The sequence below is a fragment of the Dasypus novemcinctus genome, chromosome 27 (assembly GCF_030445035.2).
Source record: "Dasypus novemcinctus isolate mDasNov1 chromosome 27, mDasNov1.1.hap2, whole genome shotgun sequence".
Classification (NCBI taxonomy): domain Eukaryota; kingdom Metazoa; phylum Chordata; class Mammalia; order Cingulata; family Dasypodidae; genus Dasypus; species Dasypus novemcinctus.
This window is the reverse complement of record NC_080699.1, coordinates 20,756,031-20,776,678: the sequence shown is the minus strand read 5'-3', so window position 1 is coordinate 20,776,678 and position 20,648 is coordinate 20,756,031. Positions and strand designations below refer to the sequence as shown.

The window sequence follows — 20,648 nt, the reverse complement described above, 5'->3', positions numbered from 1 at the left end:
ATTAATCAGAGTTTATAATCAAATAATATTATACAACTTTACATACAGTGTAATTGTTCAAGTTCCTCCCTTCCACTCTTTGTGCTATTATTGTTAACATTTTACTTTAACATATACTCTAAATACACAATTTAGTTCTAGTAAACTACAATATAGTTCTACTTTTTAGAGCAATTAAAAATATGGTAAATGAATTTTATTATACCTTTGTTTATCATACCTTCATTTATTCCATTTCAGCACTCTATATTTCTTTGTGAGGACCCAAGTTTGTCTCTGGTATATTTCCTTTTGCCTGAAGAACTTCCTTTACTATTTCTTTGAGTGTAGCTCTGCTGTGCTGGTAATGAATTCTCTGTTTTTGTTTATCTAAAAGAATATTTCTACCTCATTTTTCAAATGTATTTTCTCTGGGATAGAATTCTGGATTTGCAGAGATTTTTATTTTTCCTTTTAGGACTTCATGAATTTCACTCCATTGTCTTCTCTTTCCATGGCTTCTGATGAATAGTCTGCTATAATTCTTATTACAGGTAAGTGTCCTTCATCTCTGGCCACCTTCGGGATTTTTCTCTTTTGTCTTTTCAACAGCTTGAATGTGACATGCTTCTGCGTGTGTGTTTATGCATATAAATAGATATAGATGTAGAAGCAGATTAGATTACAGGTAGATATACATGTAGATACAGATATAGATTATAGATATATGTGTAGCTATAGATATAGATGTAGGTTATAGATGGATGTCAATGTAATATAGAGAGATAGAGAGAGAGAGAGAGTATATGTTATTTATTCTGTTAAGTGTTCCCTGAGCTTTTTGAGTCTATAGTTTGATATGTGTCACTGATGTTGGAAAATTCTCAGCCATTATTTCTTTAAATATTACTTCAGATCTGCTCTCTCTCTACTCTTCTTCTGGTATTCCAATTACAAATGTTGGATGATTTGATATTTTCCCATAGTACTTGGGTTGTTTGTTCTGTTTATTCCTCACTCATTTTTTCTCTTTGGGTTTCATATTTTGTCATTTATATTGGCCTATCTTTGAGTTCACTGATTTCTTACCATAACTGTATCTAGTCTCCTGATGAGCCTCCCTAAGGTATTCTTCTCTGTCATTGTGTTTTTCCTTTCTGTCATTTCCATTTTATTCTTCCTCATCCACCACTCTGCTGAAATTACCTATCTGATCTTACATGGTATCCACCCTTTTCGTTAGAACATTTGCCATATTAACCATAGTTATGTTTAAATCTCTGTTAGATAATTCTAATACATGTGTCATGTCTAAGTCTAGTTCTGTTGATTTCCTACCTCATAGAAGCACACCATCTTTTTCTGCCTTTGAGTATGCCTCATAATTTCAAGTTAAAATTTTTTTTTTTTTTTTTTTTAGAGATGTTAGAACTTTTTTTTTTTTATCCACTTCACATCGTATTCTTTTTGTTAGGTGAAATTAACATAACATAAAATTAACAATTTTAACAGTACATTCTGTGGCATTTAGTATATTCACTATGTTGTGCATCAAATTTATCTAGTTTCAGAACATTTTTATCCACTCCAAAGGAACTCTCATAGAACCAAAGGGAGTTACTCCACCTTCCCCACTCCCCTCAACCCCTCCCAGCCATTAATCATCTTTCTGTCTCTCTGTATTTGCATATTATGGTGGGGGTGGAGTATGGAAACCTCTTATATTTTTTTTTTTAATTTTTTAATTTTTTATTGACTTTGTAATAATATTACATTAAAAATATATATGTGAGGTCCCATTCAACCCCACCCCCCCACCCCCCCTCTCCCCCCCCCCAACAACACTCGTTCCCATCATCATGACACATCCATTGGATTTGGTAAGTACATCTTTGGGCACCTCTGCACCTCATATACATTGGTTCACATCATGGCCCATACTCTCCTCTATTCCATCATGTAGGCCCTGTGAGGATTTACAATGTCCGGTGATTACCTCTGAAGCACCATCCAGGGCAGCTCCATGTCCCGAAGACGCCTCCACCTCTCATCTCTTCCTGCCTTTCCCCATACCCTTTGTCCATTATGTCCACTTTTCCCAATCCAATGCCACCTCTTCTATGTGGACACTGGATTGGTTGTGTCCATTGCACCTTTATGTCAAGAGGAGGCTCAGATTCCACCTGGATGCTGGATGCAATCCTCCCATTTTCAGTTGTAATCACTCTAGGCTCCATGGTGTGGTGGTTGTCCTTCTTCACCTCCATCTTAGCTGAGTGTGGTAAGTCCAATAAATCAGATTGTAGGTGCTGGAGTCTGTTGAGGCTCAGGATTCAAGTTAAAATTTTAATATCTTGTGTATAACAGCAAGATCAAGGCAAATATTTTAATGCTTTTCAATAGGAATAGTTTTCCTTTCTTTCTGCTAGACCAATTGGGATAGACATGAAATTTGTTGTTGCTTTGGTTGTCCTCAATATATCAAAAGCTTCAAATTCACGTAGCAATATCTCATGTTTGGAGTGGGACCTGATGTATCATAGGATTTTTCTCAATGTCTATTCCAACCTGAACTTTAGATCTTCCCTTTGTACAGCATCTCATCGAGGGTCTGACTCTTTCACCTTTTTCTGTGGTATTCCATTGTTATTCATTACTCAATTCCTGTTAGCCTGCTAGTAATGGTGGGTATCTAGAGGTGGCTTCTGCTGTTCTGGATAAGTCTCAGGTAAGTTTCATTCCATTTTGCCCTATCTCAAGCACAACTGAATTCTTTGCTTTCAATTTTCCAAGCACAGCTGAGACAAAGCTGTAAATTTCATCTACCATCAGTTCAGAGATAACAGAATGGAATACAAAATGAAAAAATAATTTCTAAATTCTATTAAATGTTGCTATGCTCAAAGACCCTAAGCCCAAAGTAGACTTGTTGCATCCATCACTATCATTCCTAGGAACAACTTATTCTCCAAAATAATGAGATCGCAAGATTCTTCTTAACTTTAACTCCAGGTCAAAGTGACACATAGGGTCCCAGGGAGGTAAGAAAATTACCTACCTCCAAATTCATAATGCCATATTAGTTCTCAGTTCTTATTTTAGAAGTGCTCTCTTTCTAGGATAAATGACAATGGGACATACTCCCATGTAAAATCCAAACCCCATCAACAGGAATCTTAGTTTGTCCCCTGGCTCTTAAGAGGTAATTACACAATGATCTATCTTTAATACATTTCCAATTACTGCTTTATTCAGTAGCAAATAATACCAAGTCATGGCATTCAAGAGCCCAATCTCGTTTCTGCTGAGTCAAAACTAATCCAGTCTTCAAGTCTCTGTTGTGGCCAGAAATGAATGGGGAACCAGGCCTGCATGTCTCTCTTCTGATCATCAAGATCTCTATTCACAATCAACTGTGAACAATTGCTTAAATGAGAACAGAAACAACCCAAAAAGGCAAGCAGTAATTTATGTGCATGGAGCCATTCAACAACATATTGAGAGGTAAGATTACCCCCCAAAGAAATAAGAAGTCCTGTAGAGAAATGATGCAGTTTAATGTCACATCTATTTATTTATGAAATGGAATGCTTTTTCTGAAATATCTGCATTTAGGTTGTTCAACTTCATTCATGTTTTCCTGAAGAACAAGGGATGTATTCTTGCTTTATAATTGTATATCTAAAAAATCTTTGGTGGTAGGGGAATTCCAGATAGTCAACCTTGAAGTGCAAGACCGCTTGCAATTTTAAAGTAAGTTTTTCTTCATTATATGTTTGGAGATAAAGTCTGAGCCAGGCAAAACTGTTACATAGAGTTTGACCAAAAATTTATTGGGATGGATTTATGCTTCATTAATATGTATCAATAAAATTGATTTGTTAAAAAAAAATTGAATGGATGACCAGATGCCCATATTCTCCTGTCAAAGTTGTGCAAATCCAATAAAACTGTTCTGGAAACCAACCACAACCTGTTTAAACAATCATGCTCATTCATCTAAGAAAACACCAGACACCTATTGTTAGCTTTAAGGTGTCAAAATCACATGTGTTTGAACAGATGGTCATGGATTTCTTGTGTTTTATTTTTCTTCTTGATGGATGCTGTTTTGTGCTGGGGTGAACAAAAATGCAGTGACTTATGCTTACAGTTTTTGTAGCTGGGTTCATGGAATGTCAACAGTTTTTCTCATTTTAAAATCCTATATGAAAATTTGGGGATAGATAAAATTCTTCCTCCTACATTCTACAATCCTCCAATGCCTCACGAAGATCTTAAATATTGCTGAAAAACCGGAAGGGTCTATAGGACATGAAGCTGCTCTAGTGATGGGTTTGAGAGCACTTCAAGCAGCAAGCATGAGTCATTGCTGTGCTCCACCACTGCAGGACTCAACCACTTTCTGCCTCTGCTTCTCATACTTTCTCTCTTAACATCTAACTAATCTATACTGTCTCTCTACTTCATAGCTGCATTTACTCTTTTCCTTGTCAGATATTTATTGTAGACTTACCAGAATTAGACTAATAAAAGACCTTAAAATCTTCTAATCTAATACACAGAAGCACTTCTCCTTCCTATTCTGTTTGAACTATTAGCTATGGTTTGTGATCCAGGTCCCTCCTTAAGGTGCAGCTGGCTCAGCTGACATTTTGACCTTAGTTGACACAAGAATAAGGTTATGAAGCTCAGCTAAAAATATCCAGACTGCAGTTTACAGCTCTGATTTGTCTTGGTACAGAGGGCAGGAAAACCAGTCGCATACTTGGCTTCCTAACAAAGCTGCAACACCAGCCTACCATACTTCCTTTGTATGGGATTGAACAAAGACTTTAAATTAGAGGTATGAAAAATTGTAAATTGGGCAGATGGGGGAAGGGGTAACATTTATTCTTGGATTCAGAAACATAAAATACCTGTATATAAGCAGTGGATCCAGGGTAGAAGGTGTTTCTAGGATAGATAAACTTTGAGGGATGGAATGTTTAGAAGGGCAGTAGTCAAGCAGTTTGATTTTTAAAGATAGCTTGAAATCCCAGGACAAAGACCAAAAGTAAGATGTAGACAGAGAAAAAGATTGACAAAGCCTGGAAATTTTATTTTATAAAAAGAAATGTGAGGGAAGCGGCTCAATTGATTGGGCTCCTGTCTACCATATGGGAGGCCCTGGGTTCATGTCCCAGGGCCTCCTTGTGAAGGCTAGCTGGCCTCGCCCACGAAGAGCTGACAGCCCATGCCTGTGGAGAGCTGGTGCAGCAAGATGACGCAACAAAGGGAGACAAGCAGACGCAGAAGAACGCGCAGTGAATGGACAGAGAGAGCAAACAGCAAGCCACAAGGCTGTGGGGGGATAAATAAATAAAAAATAAATCATTAAAAAAAAAGAAATACAAGTTTTAAAATAATTTTTTTCAACCTTGAGGAGTGCTAGAAAGGCTCCACACATTAGGAGACTTTCAAGGAGGAAGCTGGAAAATGGATTTACATTGGAAAAACACTGTCACACTGTGGTTCTCAGTGAAATTATCTGCTGCAAGGTTTTCTGCCTTCTTTTTGTGTTGGAGGGAGGCATAGGTCACATGGAGCCTGGAGATCTCACCGAGACATCCTTGAGCACTCAGCTGCTCAGTTTCTTAGAGCCCACCATGTCTCCATGGCTCGGGCCTCCCTCTTCTGCAGAATGTACAAGCTGGTAGCCAAAAGATGGCCAGAAGATGAGGTTAAAAGAAAAAGGAGGCATAAAATTTTCTTGCTGATAATGACAATTTAAAAAAAAATAGCTCCTGGGTTTTCTCAGAACCAATGCAAAAGCTGGAATCTCTGAGCTAGCGTGGAATCATGCCACAAGCATCCTTTCTGGGAAGTCCCTATCTAGGCGCTCGACCCAGAAAAGCCAAGGAAGCCTCTGGTTAAGCACGTCCAGCCCAATTAAAAATAAACCCCTGCTTACCCTTATCCCACCCCTACAAAACTAACAGGTCCCTGCTCCAATCAACAGATCTTAGCTCATTTCCTTCCCATTTATAGAACTGCCCATACTCTGGAAGCTGCTTTCACTTTTGCAAGTGAATGGTTTCCTTGCTGTAGCAAACTTGGTGTCCCTACTAAAACACTGCAAACTGCAACTTGACTCCAACTTGTCTTTCGGTGGTGTGACCCTGTGTATGTTTTTTTTTTCTGTTTTGTCCTGTTGTGCTGTGTGTTTATTTTTGTCTTGTCTTTTGTAGGATCCTCATCATGAAAATAAGTGCAGCAAATCGCAGAATACTGCTGGTCCTCTTGTTTATACTAGCCTCCTGGATCATTTTTACAGTTTTTCAAAACTCCACAGAGGTAAGAACTGCTTTCCTTCAGTGTTTTATAAAAACCTAGCCTCGCTTGATCTCTCACCTGTTCAACATACAAGACCTGTATATTGTAGGAGGGATGCCAACAGCTGATGCAGGCTTTAAGAGCCAAAGTACCTGTGCATCACTGAAAGCAAATGGGAAAGGGTAATGTTTTATGTGCGTGTAAACACAGGCCTCACAGCTTCCTTTGCCACGTGCACATGTGTTGTAATTATTCTCTCCTAATTTTTAGCTTGGCTTTTCACTTTCTTTAAGGGAGCTTCAGACAAAGCTTTTTCACTTTTATCTAGTAAAATTTTTTTGTCTTTTTATAATTAATGCTTTTTGAGTATTGTTTAAGAAAACATTCCGATCCTTCCCTACTCCAACGTCTGGTTAATTACTGAAATATTTTACAACAACTTTTAAAGTTTGCTTTTGATATATAAAGCTTTCATATATCTGGATTGGGGGAGTTTGGTGGTTTTTCTTTTATTTCGACATGGATAATCACTTTTTCAGGTCATTTTATTTTATAGTCCCTTCTTTCCAAGCTGATTTGCCATGGCACTTGTGCGATATAGTAAACTTCAAATAAACCTGACTCACTTTCTGGGCTCTTTGTTCTAGTCCACTGGTCGATTTGTCTTTCCACTGCCAATACCACATGGCTGCAATTAATATAGTTCTATAATTGGTTCTGAAAACTGACAGATCAAGTTACCATTGCTTATTCTACTTCAGAAGTTTCTTAGGCATTTTACATTTTAGAGTCAGGCTATCAAATTTGATGAAGAGCTCCAGTTAGATTATATGTGCCTTAACTTAACTTTGTATTAATAGATCAAATTGGAAAAATTGATAAGTTTATAGTATTGTTTTTCTCCTTAGCAACCTAAAATTTCCTCTTGCTAAGAAATTGTATGGTCTTTCAATAAATTTCACAATTTTTTTTTGCTATGGGTCTTATGTATCTTTTGTTAAATATATATCTTAGTACTTTTATAGTCTATGTTGCTATTGTAATTGATATAAATGTTGTTGTTTTTTAAATTACATTTTCTGATTGCCCGTTGTTGGTGTAGTGGGATGCAATTGACTTTTGCATATTAAACAGCCAAAATTTAACTTTCCAGGATTTCTAATTCATTATTTAATGGATACAATAACTTCAAGTATCTCTCTGCGATTAGAAAGTATACTTATTCAAAGTTCTATTTTGTCTTCTCTATTAGTTCTGTTCCCTTGGGTGTCTTCTCTTTATTGAAATTGATACCTCTCTTTCATGAATTGGCTTTCATAAAAATTGGTCTAATTCTTGATTGTGTGCACCCCTATATTTGAGATTCCTTTGTAGCCTGTCTGTGAATTCTGTTATCTACTCATTCCAGCTTCTTTGTAATATAGTACAAAAAGCCCTTTGAGGCAATAAATGTTCCCCATATGTCTTATGTGTTGCCCTATCCCACCTCTCCAACCTAAATACTTGTAGGTATTACTCCCATCTTTTACCAATTGCCTTGTCCTGGGCAGGTAAGAAAATAGGGAAGCAACAACCTGCCTGGCTTGTCCTGTGGACTGTCCCTTCACCCAGTCTTGCTCCAGTTATCTGCTTCCTTTAGGCTTGTAGCATTCCTGGAGAGGCTTCTGTCTTCTACAGAACCCTCATCTATCTGTGTTTAGAGTTGTGCTTTTCATTCTTGATCTAATCTCAGCTGTCTTTCATTTTTGAGTGGTCCAATTAAGGTATCTCTTCCTGTTTCCCAGAAAAGTTCAAGATTTTTAAAGTTCTTTCCTGTTTTATTTTGTTTTTTTAAAGATTTATTTATTTATTTATTTATTTATTTATTTATTTCTCTCCCCTTCCCTCCCCCCGCAGTTGTCTGTTCTCTGTGTCTATTTGCTGAGTCTTCTTTTGTCCACTTCTGTTGTTGTCAGCGGCACAGGAATCTGTTTCTTTTTGTTGTGTCATCTTGTTGTGTCAGCTCTCCATGTGTGTGACACCATTCCTGGGCAGGCTGCACTTTCTTTGCGCTGGGCAGCTCTCCTTTCGGGGCGCACTCCTTGCGCATGGGGCTCCCCTATGCGGGGACAGCCCTGCATGACAGGGCACTCCTTGCGCGCATCAGCGCTGCGCATGGGCCAGCTGCACACGGGTCAAGGAGGCCCAGGGTTTGAACTGCGGACCTCCTATGTGGTAGATGGAAGCCCTAACAACTGGGCTAAGTCCGCCGCCTCTTTCCTTTTTGCGACGGCTTGCTCGGTCGGTAGAGGTGGGGTCTGGCTGCGGACGAGGGGTCGGTCCAGCTCAGGATGAGGGGTCGGTCCCACTTGGGACGAGGGGTCGGTCCGGCAGCAGACAAGGGGTCGGTCTCACAGGGGTTGCGCGGTTTGGCTGACGGGGTCGCCCGGCGAAGCCGGCGACCAAGGGGTCGCCCGGAGAAGCAGGCGACGAACTGGGGACAAGGGAGGCCAGGCCCTTGTCGGGGGCTCTCAGGACTGGAGGGCACACGGCAGAAGAACTACCGCGGACACAAGGTAAACACGCAAGTCCACTTTATTGAGGGAGAGGCAACAGTTTTATAGGGGCTGGGGAAGGCTGATTGGTCAAAGCCACGCCCTGTTCTGATTGGTTGCCGGTGAAAGGTCAGTGGGCGGTACTGGACGGGGGAGGGGTGGTGGTTAGGGATTGGCTGTCGCTGTTGCTGGGGAAAGGGGCAGGGTTTAGGGATTGGTGGCTGCTGTTGCTGGGGTGGAGGGCAGACTTGAGTTTCCCGCCCACGCCTGGCTGTTGCTGCTGTGGGGGGGGGGGGGGAAGGGCAGACTGGATTTTTCCGCCCACGCCTGGCTGTTGCTGCTGTCGGGGGAGGGGAAAAGGGCAGACTGGAATTTTCCGCCCTGCGCCTGCGCAGGGAGAAAGAAGAAGAAGGGTGCCGCCCCACAGGCATCGTGTGGCGCCATCCGGGAGGAGGGGCGGCCGCGGAAGCATGGCTGCCGAGAAGGGGAGACCCGAGGGCACTCTGCGCCCATGCCGAGCTTCCTTCAGGGGTGGCGGTGAGTCCGACCAGCCACCCTATTATGGGGGCATCGGAATTAGGCCTACCGCGGCTGCTCCCCCGCCAGGCCAGCAAACCACACTTCAGCCCGAGGGGTGACCGCACCTTTTTTTATAGGATTTGGTGGTGGGAATTTGAGGCTGCAATATGTGCTTAGTCCTCCTTTGGGAGTCAAATTTTTCCTATTATATTTCTATTAAGAATTTTTTGCTGAGAAAATTAATCTTACATTCTAAAAATTATTTAAAATTTTCATTTAATGTTGTAGAAATTGAGAAAACTGGCATTGTAGTGTGGTGTAATAGCTAAAGGTCAATGCTATAAAAGTGTTGTTCAATCCTCTAAGTCCTTCCTGATTTTTCTCTCTAGTTACTGTAGTAACTACTGAAAGAAGAGTTTTTAAATATCCATTGGTAATGGTGGATTTTTTTATTTCTCCCTTTAATTATGCCAAATTTTGCTTCATACATAAGTATATGTGTATGTGGTCACATACACATATGACTGCTGTATTTTCTGACAATTTCATCCTTTCACCATTATGAAATGATCATCTTTATTTCTGGTGATATTCTTTGTGTTAAAATCTAGTTTAAAATTAATATTAGTTTCTTTGTGCTTACATGGTATATCATTTTCTATCCATTTACTTTCAATTTATCTGAATCTCTATACTTAAACTGCATTCCTTATAGACAGAAAATAGTTGGGTCCTACTTTTAAATATCTGCCTTTTAATAAAGAATTCAACCTACTTACATTTAATGTAATTTTTTTTTAATTTATTTTTTATTTATTTAATTCCCCCCCCCTCCCCCAGTTGTCTGTTCTCTGTGTCTATTTGCTGCGTCTTGTTTCTTTGTCCGCTTCTGTTGTCAGCGGCACAGGAAGTGTGGGCGGCACCATTCCTGGGCAGGCTGCACTTTCTTTCATGCTGGGTGGCTCTCCCTACGGGCGCACTCCTTGCACGTGGGGCTCCCCTACGCGTGGGGGACACCTCTGCATGGCGCGGCACTCCTTGCGCACATCAGCACTGCACATGGGCCAGCTCCACACGGGTCAAGGAGGCCCGGGGTTTGAACCGCGGGCCTCCCATGTGGTAGACGGACGCCCTAACCACTGGGCCAAGTCCGTTTCCCAATGTAATTTTTAATATGTGTGGTTTTAGGTTCACCACTTTGTTTTATGTTTGTCTCCTCTGCTTTTTGTTCCTCTGCTCCTCTCCTGCTTTCTTCCGAGTTAATTGAATATTTTTAGAATTTCTTTTTTTTAGCTACAGCTTCTTTTTTAAAAAGTGGTTTCTCCTGAAATTATGACACACATCTGTAAGTTTTAGAGTTAATGTTGTACCCTTTCAAGTAATGTGCAAGAATCCTTCAACCATATAGTTCCATTTACTCCTGACCCCATTCTTTAAGCAATAGTGGTCATATAATTTCAAAATTATAATTATACTTTAAATAATTATATATATTTTTTCAAAAGATTTATTTTCTTTCTTTCTTTCTACCCACTCATTGCTTGCACTCGCTATGTCCATTTGTCTTCTGTGTTTCCTTAGGAAGAACCAGGAATCGAACCCAGGACCTCTAATATGGGAGAGAGGCACTTAATCACTTAAGCCACCTCCACTCCCTGCTTTGCTGTGTCTCTCATTAAGTTTTCCTTCTGTCTCTTGTTGTGTCATCTTGTCGCATCAGCTCTCTGCGTCTGCCCATCACACCAACTCCCTGTCTTCTTTAGGAGGCACTAGGAACTGAACCAGGGACCGCCCATATGGTAGGTGGGAGCCCAATCACTGGAGCCACATCTGCTTCCCCCTAATTATATGCATTTTAAAGAAATTAAAAGTAAAAACAGATAGGCTTTTATATTTATCCAGATATTTACTATTTTCAGTGCTTTATACTCCTTCCTGAAGATCTGTGTTTCCATCTGGAGTAATTTCCTTCAGCCTAGAGAACATTTATTAGCCCTTCTTACAATGAAGCCTATTGCTGGTTCCTCTTCCAGGCAGAGATTCTCTCCAGTTTTTGTCTGCTTTTGATCACTCTCCAGTGCTTTTAGAGCATTGTTTATTAAATTCTTGTCTGGAATTGATCATTATTATCTGCAGGAGAATTGGTCCAATACAAGCTATTCTATCTTTAACAGAAATTCTGAGATATTATTGTGAATAATATTACTATTTGATGATTTGACATATTAAAATATTTTAATGAAAGCACTTATTTATCAAATAATAGAGATAATAAAAAACTCTGAGTATGTGTTAGGTACCATTCTAAATGTTTTTCATATGTTAACCCATTAATCCTCACAATAATTATATGAGGTGTTTATTTTTATGATCCCAAGTTGTATTTGATAAAACTGGGTCATGAGAAGTTAAGAAATTTGACCAAGGTCAAATTTGACCAGGGTAACAGGGCCAGATTTCAATTCCAGGTAGATAATTTTTGAAAATGAGCAACCCAGTGTTGCAAACATACACTATGATTAGGATTCTCATTCAATGCTGGTTTAGTGTAAATTGCCACTACATTTCTAGAAAATAATTTCATATTATATATCAAGGCCTTTGACAATGTTATCACAATTTACAAATAATTCTGTCTTGATCTTCTCAATAAATAATATGAACTACAAAGAAAGATTTATACCAAAAATGTTCTTTATAGGAAAAGCAGAGAGCAATAATATCCAAAAAGATCAGGACAAGTAAATTATTCAGCTATAGGGTGGCAATTATCTGAATCTTTAAAATAAGGTGGAGAGTTTTTAATGACACCATTTAAAAAATCAAACTTCAGTAATAAATATGCAACTTATTCACAATCAAGTAAAATTTAAAAATATATCAACAGTAGTTATCAATGGTTGGTGTGATTATGGGTGTTTAATTTCCTATTATTTTCACCATTTTTATTAATAAAGCAGTGTTCTTTCATTAGAATATAAATAAATACCTTAATAAACATAGCTTCTGCATCTCTTAAGTTTATAAAATCAATCGACAAATTCCAATTTAATTTTATAGAATTTTTAAGCAATGTATAAAGATAAAACTGAAAAAAATAGATGATTCATAGTTCACATAAAGTCTCATGCATTTAAACACTTTCTTAAGGATTTCTTTAAATGACTGAATTTGAGTTTTATGGTAAAAAAAATAATAGAACAATAAATATTGCTTCTATGCTATGCAGTGAAAACATGTTTTCTCAAATGGTCTTCACAATTACCCTGTAAGGTAGATTTTATCACCACCATTTTAAGGAAGAAGATCCTAAGGTTTTTTGAGATTAAATGGTTTGGCCAAAACAAATTAACAGGTGGGAAGTAAAGTTCCATCACCAGAATTTCTCAGAAAAATCATTTTGTCTATGAAACATATATGATCATAAAATCTCAATATCATTTTATTGTATTTTTGTACCTGCCATTTTTCTATAAAAGAAGGAAGATGGCTAACCCTCCAAAAATTAAATAAGAACATTTACTATACCTTCTATTCCTTATCATATCAGTTTTGGACTGCCCTCAAGTTGCCCATCTCCCTCCATCAGTGGAATTTCATCCTAAGTCCCCATGTCCTAAAGCACCACTGAGACCAGTGATATCACCAGGAGAGACTGACCTGAGAATAAAGGAGATCACGCAGAAGCTAGACCAGCTGATCCCGCCCAGACCTTTCGCCCACCTCAACTCCACCACCAGTGCAGTGCACAGCAAAGCCTCCATCCTCAACCCCCGAGACCCCTACTGCAGGGGGGAGCAGCTCGACGTCCTGCTGGAGGTGAGGGACCACTTGGGACGCAGGAAGGACTACGGCGGGGATTTCCTTAGGGCCAGGATGTCTTCCCCAGCCCTGCAGGCAGGCGCTTCAGGAAAGGTGACAGACTTCAACAACGGCACCTACCTGGTCAGCTTCACTCTGTTCTGGGAGGGCCGGGTCTCTCTGTCTGTCCTGCTCATCCACCCCAGCGAAGGGGCGTCAGCCCTCTGGAGGGCAAGGAACCAAGGCTATGACAGGGTCATCTTCACAGGCCAGTTTGCCAGTGGCTCCTCTCATGTCAATATTGATTGTGCCCTGGTCTTAAACACAAGTGCTGAGCTGTGCCAGTACCTAGATGCTCAAGACCAAGAAGCCTTCTACTGCGTGAGGCCTCGGCACACGTCCTGTGCTGCACTGACCCACATGTACTCCAAGAACAAAGAAGTTTCTTATCTTACCAAACAAGAGAGGAGCCTCTTTGAAAGGTAACTATTTCTGGAGACCCAGTGGGCAAATATGGTAGTGATTTGACCTACAAGTCCTTTGAGTATACCAACTTTGGTTGGTATATCCCCAGCCTTTTTGGATATTTAACCCTTATTACTGAAACAAAAAGTATACACAGAAGGAAGACTTTAAAAAGAATAAAAATATATGAGCATGTTTGTGCTCTAATATTATTCTTTCTGCATTTCAATAATACATCTTGCAAACCTGGGTATCTGTATCCTGAATACTAGTAAGTAAAGAAATGAAAATTTAGTAAATGGCCTGAAACTTTGGGCATAGTGGTCAACTTTTCACCAACAAATAACTAAAGCACTGGATAATCTGGTTTCTTACTTTTCCTGGTCTTTTGGGCCACCTGCAGACTAATTTCTGTATTTGTTTATTTAAGGTCAAATGTGGGTGTAGAAATTGTGGAAAACTTCAACACCATTAACGTCTCCACATGCAACAGTAAGTTCTCTTTGTGTCTGATGGGTGGTGCTTGGTACAGGACCTCCTCAAGGGGTTTCGCCTTTCTGCTGGGCTTGTTCACTATTATCAGTCCCACAGGCTCCAGGCCAATATAGCAAGATACAGTTATGTAAGTGAGGGAATGGTTAGAATCATAAGGATATCTTCAATCTGTGTTACTGACTGTGAGTCTCATCATCGATCTATGTATCAGGCAACAGATTATTTACCCATCTAACACAATATCTTTCAAATATTGAAACTCTTTCTCAGTTCTTTGCCTAGTTTCCTACCTACCCACACTGCAGTCATCCCTCGGGCTGAAGTGTGGTTTGCTGGCCTGACGGGGGAGCAGCCGCGGCAGGCCAAGCCGCTGCCCCCATAATAGGGTGGCTGGTCGGACTCACCGCCACCCCTGAAGGAAGCTCGGCATGGGCGCAGAGTGCCCTCGGGTCTCCCCTTCTCGGCAGCCATGCTTCCGCGGCTGCCCCTCCTCCCGGATGGCACCACACGATGCCTGTAGGGCGGCACCCTTCTTCTTCTTTCTCCCTGCGCAGGCGCAGGGCGGAAAATTCCAGTCTGCCCTTTTCCCCTCCCCCGACAGCAGCAACAGCCAGGCGTGGGTGGAAAAATCCAGTCTGCCCTTTTCCCTCCCCCCGACAGCAGCAACAGCCAGGCGTGGGCGGGAAACTCAAGTCTGCCCTCCACCCCAGCAACAGCAGCCACCAATCCCTAAACCCTGCCCCTTCCCCCAGCAACAGCGACAGCCAATCCCTAACCACCACCCCTCCCCCGTCCAGTACCGCCCACTGACCTTTCGCCGGCAACCAATCAGAACAGGGCGTGGCTTCGACCAATCAGCCTTCCCCAGCGCCTATAAAACTGTTGCCTCTCCCTCAATAAAGTGGACTTGCATGTTTACCTTGTCTCCGCAGTAGTTCTTCTGCCGTGCGCCCTCCAGTCCTGAGAGCCCCCGACAAGGGCCTGGCCTCCCTTGTCCCCAGTTTGTCGCCTGCTTCTCCGGGCGACCCCTCGTCGCCGGCTTTGCCGGGCGACCCCGTCAGCCGAACCGCGCAACCCCTGTGAGACCGATCCCTCGTCTGCTGCCGGACCGACCCCTCGTCCCAAGCGGGACCGATCCCTCGTCCCAAGCGGGACCGACCCCTCGTCCTGAGCTGGACCGACCCTTCGTCTGCAGCCAGACCCCACCTCTACCGACCGAGCAAACCGTCGCACCACACCACCACTGCTCGCATTACTAACTCCACCACCACTATCATCACTTCCTCACCATCCCTCCCCACACCATATCAACACCATCACCACTTCCCACATCACTATTGGGCCAAGAATCACCATCTAGAGGCTTCCAATCTGCCATCCAGGAGTTGAGTCATTAAACTTTTCTCCTCGTAGACTTTGCCTACTTTCAGTTTTAACGTACAAAATAGCACTACCACAGTTAAGTTTACAAATTTCTCTTCAATATCTTTGATTCCAAACAGCCCTGGAATTACCCACCTAACATGATTTAAGGTAAGATTTTTTATGACTCTTTTATTTCACCTCTAAATCTTGCTAATCACTAATATTGTCTTCACACTAAACTGTAAATATGAACCTAGAGGTGGAAATGACTTGTTTTCATAAAGAATACATGGGCACACTCATACCAATTGGAAAAATAGTAAACTTGCCTTTGTTTGTCCAAGCTCCCCAAGGGCTCCTTACCATCCTGTCCACATCAGCCCCTTAGAATCTGAAAATCCTCTTAAACCAGTGATACTCAGTTAACACCAGGCACATGTTGGACCTCCAAGACCCTGCTTCAGCCAACAGTCATATCCATGAGAATTGGCCAGTTCCCAAGCCAACTAGTTGTTAATATTTTTTAATATCACCCTGAGTATAACTCAGAAGATTTAGTTTGATGATGGCATTTAAGTGTGGCAGTGTAACAACTTGGGAGTAGAATGGACTAAAATGATAAGATAATTGAGCTTTCATTTCTCTGCAAGAATGGATAACTTGACTTTCATAGGAAGGCGACCAAATATTTTAAATTTGCCCAGGTCTTTTTTTTCTTGGAGAAAACATCTGTTCTTATTAATGGAAACTATTTAGAAAATTAACTTTAGAGGATAATATTACTAAATAATAGGTATTCCATTAAGAGGATGCTTCAATAAGACTTTTCTACCACTGTTATCATCCTCGCCTCCCTATTAAGAGTTACTTATAAAAGACAGTAGGTTCTTAATAACTGTTTTTGGTTAATTTGATGTTTTAGAAGATCCTTCTTGCTTTTTCTTTGGCAGAACAAACAGTTCGAATGAAGAAAAAATGCAAGCTTGGAATGACATCCAAAATACCAAGTGGGCATGTCTGGGAGGACAGCTGGATTCCCACATTCTGTAGTTTAATTCCAATCGAAATGAAAAAGTGCCTGAGTGGAAAGTTCATATATCTAATGGGAGATTCCATGATCCGCCAGTGGATGGAATACTTCATAAAGAATATCAACAGTATGCCTCAGTCTAAACTATTATTTTCGTCCTTTTCAGAAACTTTTTCATTCAAAAAGAAGAAAGAAATAAGGGGAAGTCCTCTTCTTTTTCATATTCTTTAACTGGAACTCACTGAAACTTTTCATGAGACATTCTTATCTTTCTAACAATGCATTTATCTGACTGAGAGGGAGCCAGAGTAGCAAAAGGTTTATCACAACCCTCTCACCACAGAGTCCACATTTCAGTTTTTACCCACCATGCTCAGGAAATCATTGAAATAGCTGAAGGTAATTTAAGAGTTACCAACCCTCTTTAGCTAATTTTTTAAGTTGTGTGTAAGGAAACAACTGTTTTACTTCTTGTCAAAAGTCAAATTCTATGGCAAGTGTGTGTCTCATAGAAGAGAACTGAATTTGGAAGCAGCATGAAGAAAATAGCCCTGCCATTTTCCTCCTCCCTCTCTTGTCCCTTCCATATTCAAGGCTCACTGGGTTAGGATTTCAAATGTAGCCCTTTAATTCTAGAGGGTACGTGCTAGAAAGCATTATTAATCCTTTCCTAAATATCTTCCTCAGAAGTTGTAGCTACAAAGGAGCTGCCCTTGATATTTCTTTAAGAGTCTAATTAGTACAATGAAAAATGGAAGCATTTCATTTTATGCTATTCATTTCATGCTTCTTTTCAGAAGTGTTAACATCTGGTAGACTATTTTCACAAGAATTGGAAAGAACTTCAAGTTAAAATGCTGGTTCTGTCACTTACTAGATGTGTAGTGTTGGGCAGGTCATTTCCTCTTTTGTTTCTCTGTTCTATACCATGCCAATGATGTAATACAATGCTATAGTATAGTAATAATATAGTAATATATATATATATGTAAAAGTAAATCTGTGTGTGTTTCTGTGTGGTATATATATACATACATATATACATATATATGGAGCTTTGAGGTGCTCGTCAAATAAATGCTTTGTCAACTGTGAAATACTTCTCAAATGAATAGTAATACCATTATTATTTTAGGTGATATATTCAGTACCATTCCAGGTACGGGAGTAGCAAATGCAGAAGTATAGAATGTAATCTCACTCATAAGGTGATTTACAGAGTGGTTGGGGAAATAGGCTTACTTGTTTTGATGAATGTAAAGATTTAGCCTCAAAATCGCTTAGTCTACAGTTAGGAATATGTACAAAAATAATACCTGTACACCTGACCTTATCAGCCCTCAATGAAGTTCCCTCAATGACTAGCTTATTCAACTATAAGCTACAAATCTTCTCCTCTATCTTCATGACCAGTCAATCTTTGTAACTCTATTCTCTTTTCATTTTGGGGTTGCACATCCATCATCAACACTGAAGTCAGTGGATCTGCATGAATCTGGAAAACTTTGACACCAACTTGCTGTGGACTTGGATAGGAATATCAACATTCAGTGGCAAAAGCATGGCTATCCCTTGATTGGATCACTGACCTATTCAGTCAAAGAGATTGAGTACATCACCCGAGTCATTGACAGAACTGCAGGGGAAAAAAATACCATCATTGTTATTTCTCTGGGCCAGCATTTCAGACCCTTTCCCATTGATGTTTTCATCCGAAGGGTCCTCAATGTCCACAAAGCTGTTCAACGTCTTATTCTGAGAAGTCCAGATACTGTGGTTATCATCAAGGCAGAAAACACCAGGGAGATGTACAATGATGCAGAGAGATTTAGTGACTTCTATCAGTATATTCAAAATCTCATCATGAAGGACATTTTCCACGATCTTAGAGTGGGCATCATCGATGCCTGGGACATGACAATTGCACATGGCACAAATGCTGTGCACCCACCTCAATCTGTTGTCAGAAATCAGATAAATACACTGTTAAACTACATTTGCTAGATAATGCACATCTCTACAAATCATTCACTTAATTAAAAGCATTTATTGTGTCTGCTAGCATGTCAGATGCAGAGTTTGGCTCTGAATTCCCAATTAGCATTAGGGGATAATCTGATCCATGAGCCACTAAATCAGCCAAATCAGTTCTTTCTAATCTGAGCTTCCACTTAAAAACGAAAATGAAAATATTTGTGAAAAGGACCTTTCCTTCTTGACCAGAGCCATGCATCTTCACACAAATGGGAAATTAAACAATTTAAATTAAACATTCTCCACTCTGATGCACAGAAAGTCACAGCAATAAAGAAATTGCAAGATTAATACTTGGAGAAAGCAGTCCCATTTCCTTACCTTTTCCACTAAATCTAAACTCAAGATCATTTCCAAGTGAGAAGAGGTGGAGCCTTGTGAGGCCATTCTCCAGAGTCCACAGGCTGGAGGTGGGGGTAGGGGCTGCAGAGTTCCAGGCAAGGCCACCTGGGTCCTGGAATGCTCTGACTCTTCTGCCCTTTTATGAGCTCAACTGCTAAGAGCTAATCTGATCCTATAGCACTTATCCTTCAAGAATTTAGGATAACACAAGTGAAAGTACATTTTACCAGAAGTTGGGGGGAGCTAGGCTTTATTCCTCCTCTGTGAGCAATTTTAAGATTTTGGGTAAGTCACGTCAGCAAACTGTGCCTCAGCTTCCCAAATGAAGTGGTTGGTAAAAGATTGTTGATTTTCAAACCTTGCTCCGTGCAATTCTGGATGCCTTAGGTAGGACTTGAGATACTGACTTGGGGCACAGGAGTGAAAATCAGTGCCTTGTGGGCAGGGTACAGGTGCCCCTACCACACCTTCATTCAGAGTATCAGCCACTTTCCCTTATCTGTGTACTGGACTTCTGGGTGAAATTTTATATTATTTAATTTTAAAAGCTTATATTTTCAAATAGTATAAACATTCTGCAATTACTTCATGAAAGATTCATGTGAAATAGCTATGATAAGTAATATATTATTGTTAGTTAGGGAAACAGAGGGACAGGAAATGACTGTCTCTCAGGAGTAAAACAAAACACTGTACTATCTTGGCTATTTCCTGTGAATCTGTACTTATTTTAAAAGAGTTAAAAAAATATCTCAATTGATGCCCAAAGCACCATAATTATGGAGAACATGTAGCTGACTAATTAGTATTTATACAATAATCTAAGTACCATTCAGGAATAAAAGGAAGAAAAAAATAACATCTTATGTGGATTGCATATTGGGGAAAGATTCTTACAGATACCTATGGCCCATAGATCCTTGTCTTTTATTTCTACCAACCAATGACCCCTGCCAGATACATATCCTTAGAACTCAGGACAACTGGAAAAAATAAAGTTCTTGGGGTGTAAGGCAAGTTTGGTTCATCTTGTCCAGCATCACACATTTTCTGTCTTCTGAGATAAGGTTTGTGTGCACAGTTTCAATATCTAGTGTCTCCTTTACCTGAAATATGATCATTTTCTATAATTTAATATACTATTCATGTGAACTGATACATTTGTTTCCTTATTTCATATAAAAATAATGCTGGGTATTTAGATTTTTGTACCTGTTGTAGATACTTTCAATACCTGTTAGTAACCCTAGTTCTGACAGTATTCTGATATTTTACTCATTAGATGTTTTAGTGTTTTTAGTATTTGCAGCTAAACGCATGAGATAAATGATTGGAACTAAATAAATGAATGAATAAGTTAATAAGTATCCTGTGACTGATGTGGGGAGGAAGTAAAATTTCAGAAAAGTGAACTGACAGATAAAGAGAAAAGTAAAGGATTAAAGCTTGAAGATGCAATCATTATTTTATCTCTTCACTTTATTGCCTCTTGTATTGTACATCTTTGGATTTGTCCTGCCCAATACGCCATCTGGTAACAGAGCCCCTCTTTTCCTGGAGAACTGCACCTTTCCCGTTTTGTTTCATACTAGTCTTAGTCCCAATCACGTGACCCTGCCTCTCTCCTTGGTTCCTACTTTTTATCAAAGCACTCTTCATCCACAAAGTGATGGGTCCGAGGAGAATCATTTGGGAGGTGTTTTTTTTTCTGTGATTTAATACGAATTCTGAGAGGAAATTGTCCTTTCTCATTCTGACATCTTAAAAAC

At 40.1% G+C, this 20,648-nt stretch overlaps 1 pseudogene; it reads left to right on the top strand.

The window, feature by feature from the left end:
- The first annotated feature begins 432 nt into the window (after window positions 1-432).
- On the top strand, window positions 433-20,330 carry LOC101421876 (NXPE family member 4-like; annotated as a pseudogene).
- The last annotated feature ends 318 nt before the right edge of the window (window positions 20,331-20,648 follow it).